Source organism: Leptonotus elevatus, chromosome 9 (assembly GCF_054856555.1).
Source record: "Leptonotus elevatus isolate MCC_2025b chromosome 9, RoL_Lele_1.0, whole genome shotgun sequence".
Classification (NCBI taxonomy): Eukaryota; Metazoa; Chordata; class Actinopteri; order Syngnathiformes; family Syngnathidae; genus Leptonotus; species Leptonotus elevatus.
Genome location: NC_141247.1, coordinates 4,472,634 through 4,480,799, shown reverse-complemented (window position 1 = coordinate 4,480,799; position 8,166 = coordinate 4,472,634). Strand labels below are relative to the sequence as shown.

Sequence of the window (8,166 nt, the reverse complement as noted above, 5' to 3'; positions counted from 1 at the left end):
AATTCTGAGTACATTGTTTGTATTTTATTTTGTAATCTCAATTGCAGAGTGGCTGTGTTTTATCAGAACTAAACAAAAGGGTTTTCTTTCAAATGATCTGTCATTGGTTTATTAGAAGTTTTATGTATTCGAAGTGTTTCGTCAGTCAAATTTCAGGGCACTTTCGAAAAATTACGTCATCCTAAGAAGAAAAAAAAAACGCTTACCGCTCAGCATCACAGCTGAGCACACGCAAGCAGACGAGACGAGAAGTGGAAAGATAATTTCATCTGTTTCTGTGACTGTGCCTTATTAACCTGTAGGTTTGTGTCTTTGTAACTTTTTGCTTCGCTTTAAACACGCAATTTGAGTCAGCGTAAGGTTACTTTACATTACTGTTTTTTGTTTTGTTTTTGGTTTACATTACTATTGCACCTGCTAGCTTGTTTCTGTGCTAGCTACAGGCAGCAAGCTAGCTGTTAGACAGAGTGAAAATGATGTGTTGATAACCACTTTAGGCTCATGCGATATTCTTCTGCTTAATACTGTACTGTGGTCAACCAAACGTAAGTTGAGTTTTTCTTGAGGTGCAAATTACATACAATATTAAGTTAACGCAATTAGCGCAAATAGGCGGGAGTCCGTGTTTAGCTTATTCTTGTAGTCTGACATCCGAGTGTTTATGATGCCACCGCCAGATGGCAACGAAGCACCATTTTGAAAAGGCGGCAGGTGTGCCGTTGCTGTTATCGAGCACTGCATTAGAAACATGTCAAACTTTTATTTACGATTTATTGACCTTTTGAAATGGCTTAAAGTTGTTGCGTAGAGGGTTGTACCACTAGGAAGTATTTGAATTTGCATCTGCAGTTCTTCATTGTTACTCGTGGGAATAGACAGACTGAGGCTGAAAACTATCACTCACGGAACAGTGAAAACCGACGGTCAGTGGACCATTCTTGTGTCTCGTGTCTGTGGCACATAAATACAGGCATACTTAGCAGAAATAAAATGTTGGCTGCAACCCTGAGTAAATGTTTAATCGATCTATATACCCCCTGGCGTCTGTCGGCAATGTCTCAATCATAAACCGTGCTGACTGAATTTTAATGGCAAAAGTTAGAAAAACATAGCTGAAATACAAGAATTGTGTTACGATGTTTACAAGCACCTGCCCCCTTATCAAGATGGCCGGCGCATTGCCACAGAATTTTGACGTCACATCGACTGCGAGAATTAGTCCATTCGCTCATGTTCAAACCCGTGTCCTTCTAACTCCAAATCCCAATTCCTTACTACCTGGTGTGTATAATACTACTACTACTACTACTAATAATAATAATAATAGATAGACCAAAGTACCTCTTTTTCTGATTCATTTTCTCATTTCCCTCTTGCCAGGTCCCATTTTTCTAATAAAGGATTTGACATGAGAGGATGGTGGATGAGCATATGGATTAATGATGAGTCAGAGCATGATTTCAATAGCATCAACTTCTGTTCAGCAGCCAGTAAAGGTCAAGAATCCGCCATGTTTCCCTTTGGGTAAGAAGACGGGTACACACGAAACACCACTAGTCAATTGCAGGTTTAGACAACCTTTTACGCTCATATTCATATTGATCACAAGTGTCAAAAACAGAACACTATCTTCAGTGGAACACTAAGAAATTATACAAAGAAACATCTACAAAATGACTGATGATTTATTATCCTACTATAATTATAAATTACCTTGTGTGATTGTGTCTATTTTTGCATCGAACTTGTTGAGCCCACAATGTAACCAAAGGAAAAAAAAAATTGGTACAACATGGCACCTCTTGGACTACATTTGACTCCGTCTGTGATGAAGATGCAACTATTTCAGGCACTTCTATTTTGCTTTCTTCTTCCTCTAATTGTCAAATTCGCACGTGTGTTAATTGACGTAAAGTGGGCATCATGTTGCAAAATCAGGCGAGCTGCGATCAAACATCATTAAGACGATGTTGAAAAATCAAAGCAAAAGATGTAAACGTGGTGACATTATTTTTGCTAACCTAGTTTCTCATTTTTATTTGTCACTTAAATAAAACGAGTGTTATGATTGGTGTCCTGTCTGACTTGTAAGGTTTTGTTCGCACCTGTACTAGTCATCCAATCATCTCCCCCAGCCACTTGTGTCTTGTCCAGGTGTCTCTCGTTGTCTCGTCAGTTGGTTTGTATTTAGTTCCCTCGTTTTGTTCAGTCTGGGTTGGATTATTGTTGCTGTCACCACTGGTGTTTTGTTTGTTACTTAGATTTTTGGTCTTTTCAGATCTTTGTTTATTTAGAGTTACCCATTACCCCCGTTAGTGTTTTTGTAAAATAAATTATGTTTAGTAGTACATGCATCCTTGCCGTGGTTCTCCTGCCTCCCTGAGTTTGGGTCCTCCACTCCGTACCGTGACGAGTGCATGCATAATGACGAACATGATACTGTAGTGTCGGAGGTTGTTGACAATATCTCATGCCTTGAGATATTCGAGAGGTAACTTGTCATTAACTCCCAGCCATTTTCACTGAAGCAACCCCCTTTGCTCCCTGCTGTTTTACTGGATTTTGATTGATTTTGCAAGATCCACAGAATATTGTGTTCTATTGCTATAAAAACATGGAACCTACCAAAAGAAAGATTAGAGTCTTTTATTTCATCAGGAAAAAAAGTATATTGTTATGTTTCAATTTTGCAGCTATTAGCATTAGTATATAGCTAAGTTTCATCAATATTCATATTCCTGTTGAAAACACTGGCAAAAAGAGCTTGTTGCAACATGACCCTGACTGATCTTATACTCTGCTTCCACCTGCTGGCCGTTTTTTGTAACAACTACCATTGCTTCAATGAGGTCAGATAACCTGCCCACCCTGGTCTCTTTTCCGTGTGCCCTCTGGAATTCGGATGGAGCAGACTTCAGCTGAAAAGTAAAACAAATAAATAAATAATAATAGAAATAAACTAAAATAACAAAAAAGCTTACTCGTTTGAGTTCTGAGTTTCAAGTTTATGTAACTCTGCAACTTGACGGCTGGAGACTGAGATTTAATTAACTACGCAAAACTTCTTCTGTGTGTATGTATACAGGAGCTCAGAGCATGTGATGTAGGTTGGCGAGGGTTGTCAGGCCTCTAGTGAAGGTTGAGCTTTCAGGCAAACAAGCAAGAAAAAGAAAAGCTAAAATTGTAGCTGGCCAACCAAAAAGTAGTGGTAGAGCTGAGAAGTTGGAGAGTAGCCAAGAAACCCTCAGGAGATGATAAAAATCAGCAAAGGGAAGAGCAAGTTGAATGGAAGAGTAGAAGAGGGCAGACAAGGGAGCCGCAAGTCAGGCCTTTCAATGTGGTGCAAATCAAATCAAGGTCATACTTCCACTATTTACAGGTTACCTTACGCAACACTCGGCAACTTTATTGTGTGAATAAGCATTCACACATGTTATTTCAATTATTTATCATTATTATCATTAGGGATGTTCGATACCACTTTTTCTTAATACCAATACCGACACTCAAATCTTCAGTTCTCACTGATACCAAGTGCCGATACCATTAGTACTTTTGATACATAAAATTTCATCACAAAAAAAATTATTATTTTTTTTTAAAAATACCTATATATCCCAATTATAGCAAATGTCCTTAAATTTGCTTGACAATGGCAATTATATTCTTTCAATTTGCTCATGAAAGTCCTTTTGCATAGAGCACACAATAAAAATGAATTTCAAAAATTTGATAAATAAAATGAAACAAATAATCCAGTGGCCAGGAAAAAAAAAGTCCCAATCAAAATATGTGGTTATACAACTTCCTTTTAAGGAATACAGCAGGGCTACCACTATAGAGTATTTCAGTATTTGAATACGCAACTGAAAATTATATTGAATACTGAAGTACTCGGATTAAATATATTTTTGCTTGGATAAAGAGTAATTAAAGTACTTAAAAAAAAAAGAAATTATCAACGTTTTTTTTTATTGTACACTTGCATTATACGGCAGGGTAGATTGTGCATTTATGAATTTGGAGCAGTTGACCAGTAGGCCTAATAAAGCAAATTAAATAGGGTATTTTTAAGACATTTTTCTTTTGCGTTACAGGTAAAAAGCTTGTGAGGAATATAGCTTGTGATGAATCTGCAGACATGAAACACATTAGCTTCTGGATTACTGCCCTACAGGCCACATCTTAAATAAGGAGCCAGTTGAAATGTAACGTCACATCATGCTAAAATAACATACACATGACAACCAGAAAAAAAGAATCCCCTGCACACTCACAGATCTTCACTCAATGTGTTTATTTGAGGGAAACAACACGCTCAGCATTGAGTGTCATCAAGTTCACCTCAAATTTTTGTAGTTTCCCTCAAATAAACTCATTGAGAGAAGTTATGTCAGTTCCGAGCTCCTGCTGCCCACCAGTACCTGATCATTGGAGGCTGTGCAGACACTTCTCAATTGATTAACATATACACATATTCATGTATCGTATAGTTGGCTCCATTCTTCCTGTCAGCCCTTTTTCTTTTCGGGTATAATTGTATGTGAAAAGTGAATGTTGTAAATTGTCTCTATGATTGTCCGAAAGGAAAAATTAACAAATAAAAACAAACAAAACAAACAAACAACTTAGCTCACGCCAGCCACGGCCCGGCCTAGACCGGGTTGAGTATGCGTGGGAGGGTAGTGGACCACGGCGGCAGCGGCCCCGCGGGGCGGATGGTCAGCCGAGCCGGCACCACCTACTTGCCGCAAGCGCCAATACCGGTCGTCCCACAGCTTTAAATAAACGAGTACTCGAGGCAGGAAAAAGCTCTCTGATTTTTCGTACTCGAGGTATCTGTGGCGGTTAATAAATGCAAAATAACCATTTAAGCAGTTAGTTCCTGACCAAAAAACGGCCACAAGAGCGAGACCGATACCAGTATCGAGATACATCGCGAGTACCGATACCATGAAATATGTCTGGTATCAGTAATAAGAATAATATTATTATTGTTACATTTTATTCTGCCGGCTTTTTTGTCCTCTTTAAACTCCCACAATACATCCGATTTACCATGTTCCACATACTTCGTTTCCCACAAATTAATATTTAATCTTGTAATCACTTGTCAAAATCCATTGCCATATTATATAAGGTGAAGGATCTTTTGAATCATCATGCTTTGCATATTTTTGTATTATTATTTATCACGGGGGTAAAGTTTGGTGGAGGACCCAAACGCAGGGAAGCAGGGCAAGGAGGCAGGATGGACAAAAAAGGAATTAAATTATTCAAAACAAAAGCGAACTCCAAATGGCAGTAAAACAAAACGTGGGGAGGACAACAAGGCAAAAAACTAGCAGCATGACAGGAGGAAAATGACAGTGAACAGAGGCAGACAGAGGGGAGACAGGAGATTAAATACACATGCACACACTAATGACACAACAAGACACACCTGGGGCAAGACACAAGTGGTTGACACGAGGAAGGGCAAGATTACATTTAACAAGACCAATTTGGTTTTGCCTTACATAACATTGTTTGGAAATATGGGGGAATGCCTATCCCACACATACAAGGTAAATATTTATTCTACAAAAGAGCTATAAGGATAATAACAAAGTCAAACCTTAGAGAACCATCAAATGGGTTATTTGTTAAGTTAAGAGCGTTGAAATTTGAGGACTTGGTTAATTATAAAATTGCACTTTTAATGTATAAATTGTATTATAAACAGCTCCCAGGCATATAGAGAATATGTTTAAGATAAAGGAATTTAGACACGACGTCCGAAGAAAGGTACATTTTGAAAGAATAAAATCTAGGACTAAATTAAAAGATCAATGCATTACTATAAGTGGTGTGAAGGTACGGAATCACCTTGATGAATTAAAAGGGTGTCAGACAATTTTGAATTTTAAACGTTTGTTTAAAAGTAAAGTTTTTTGAAAACTATGAGAATGCAAGTTGGTGTTTGAATCTTGTTTTTGTTAATTTTATTATCATTAATGTGTGATATTTGAGTTAATCGTTTTGTGTGGTCTGATTTTGTTAAAAAGGGTAGGCGAAAATAAGCGTGAACTTCAGCCTATGCCTTTTCGGTCTGTATGTTTCTTTTTAAAACTGACCTGTGTGTTGTATTTTTTTTCTTTTTTGAGTGATCGAAATAAATTGTATTCATTCATTCATGTACTTAAAAAAAATCCCATTCATTTGCAATGGGACGTTCGTTGCTGCCTTCACCAGAAGCAGTAAAAAGGTAAAACTAGTAAAAAGTAAATGTAAACCTTGTGTTTAAAAAAAGAAAATGTTGTAGTATTGCTTATTGTTCACTTTATGCCAATACATTTTTTTTTTCAACAGTGATACTCTGTGGAAGTAAACATCCAAATAATGGGGTATACAGAAGAAAATTGAAACATAACACTACTCTGATAACGGCGTGCATCAATGTTTACCGAATAGTTTGTGGAGGTAAGGCTTCCCCATGGATCCATCAATCCCAGAAGACGGGATGAATATTATCTTTAGCCATTGCAATGGCTCAATCGTCACAATAATAAAGAAAATATTGTATGTTCAGCATTTCAGTTTCATTGTATTTCATTGACATTTCTGAAGTTCAAGTTATTTAATACAATTCAATTATATTTAATACTTAATATAGCTTTCAATATCATTAAAAAAACATTCCAGATTCATTCAAATATTAGCTTTCAGCATTCAAATGCAATTTCTCCAGAAATCGCACGTCTAGTTTATATAGCACATTTTATACACTCAAGGCAACTCAATGTGCTTCATATAAAGAAAGGCACAGCACCCAAAAGCATTTACAAACAGCAAAATTACAAAAATAACATACATTGAACATTTAAACAAATTCTAAAATTACTAATAGAAACAAATATTGATTTAAAAATATTAAAATACTTTAATCAACAGTATGGGAGAAAAGTCAAGTTTTAAAAATCAGGTCTGAGTTAATCAGCACCCCAAAATTTCAAACTTGGCCTTTGGTTTCTACAGACAGTGACTCCAGGGGCCTCATTTATAAAACTGTATAAGAGAAAGTGCCTATAAAATTTGTACAAACAAAGCCCAAACTTCACGTGCAGAGATTTTTTTTTTAGAACAATTAAACCATTCGTACAAACCCATACACACACCTGCATACACTTTCCTTCATTAAAACCACACGATCCCAATCGGTGAGTGTGCAGGAGATTCCACGCCCATTTCCCCCCATATTTGGCAATGCAAATAAACTCATTGGATTTGCGTATTCATAAGGAGCACGTGCTGGCAAACAGGTAAAGAAAATAATAGACGGAAAGGCAAGAAAGAAATAGCACAGTGATAATGAATAAAAGAAAGCAGGTTGAGTGGCAACTTGTTGCCAACTAGGTAAATGCTATAAGCGCCGCAGGGCACACAGTGGCAAAAAAATAAATTAATTAAATGGTCTGACACAAAGGTAAGCATAAAAAAATTCAACTGGAGGCAACAGAAGGCTTTTATTGAGCTGGCACACCTGCAGCCAATGCGGTAATTAGTGCTCCTCCCTTGCACCGATTGGTGGCCTGAGCTGGGGACGAGGACCACCAATCAGGGAGGCGCACCAACACATGCACACACTCCACCACTCAACAAAAAAGAAAAAGAAAAACAAATGGCAACGAAACAACATGGGCCGTAACAAGAGGGCTGAAAAAGAGCCGACCTGATCCAGTGGTCAAGTTTTTTTTCTTTCCCTCATCGTCCTACGCAACTGACACTGACATTCTCCAGTTTCAACAAGCTATCCTTTACCACCATATGCCCTGTCTGTCATATCTGGTTGTCTTACGTTTTTGACAGTTGTTTGGGGTATATATTTTTTGTTGCTTTTTGTGTGTGTGTAGGGATCATAATTCTACTCGGAAATTCTTGGGCACAACCAACAACACGGTCTAAAACTAGCATTTGTGCGGTGTGCTATACCTTAATTATTTCAATTATTTTATCCTTGCCGCTTATAAGTTTTATAAGTGTTTTTCCTGAATTCAGAAAAGGCCCTACAGATAAATTGTCATACATATCACAGCTGCATAAAAGGTAAAAAAAAAAAAAAAAACAGACGGTAAGCAAGACAGGTCCAAACAACAGTGGCAACGCCATTTTAGCATTTTTCCTTGT

At 37.4% G+C, this 8,166-nt stretch overlaps 1 long non-coding RNA gene across 1 annotated transcript; it reads left to right on the top strand.

Moving 5' to 3' along the window:
* Positions 1–240: 240 nt before the first annotated feature.
* LOC147168035 (uncharacterized) lies at positions 241–6,483 on the top strand. The gene is made up of 3 exons (XR_015095903.1): positions 241–302; positions 1,381–1,524; positions 6,352–6,483. It is a non-coding gene; the product is annotated as an uncharacterized LOC147168035 (long non-coding RNA).
* The last annotated feature ends 1,683 nt before the right edge of the window (positions 6,484–8,166 follow it).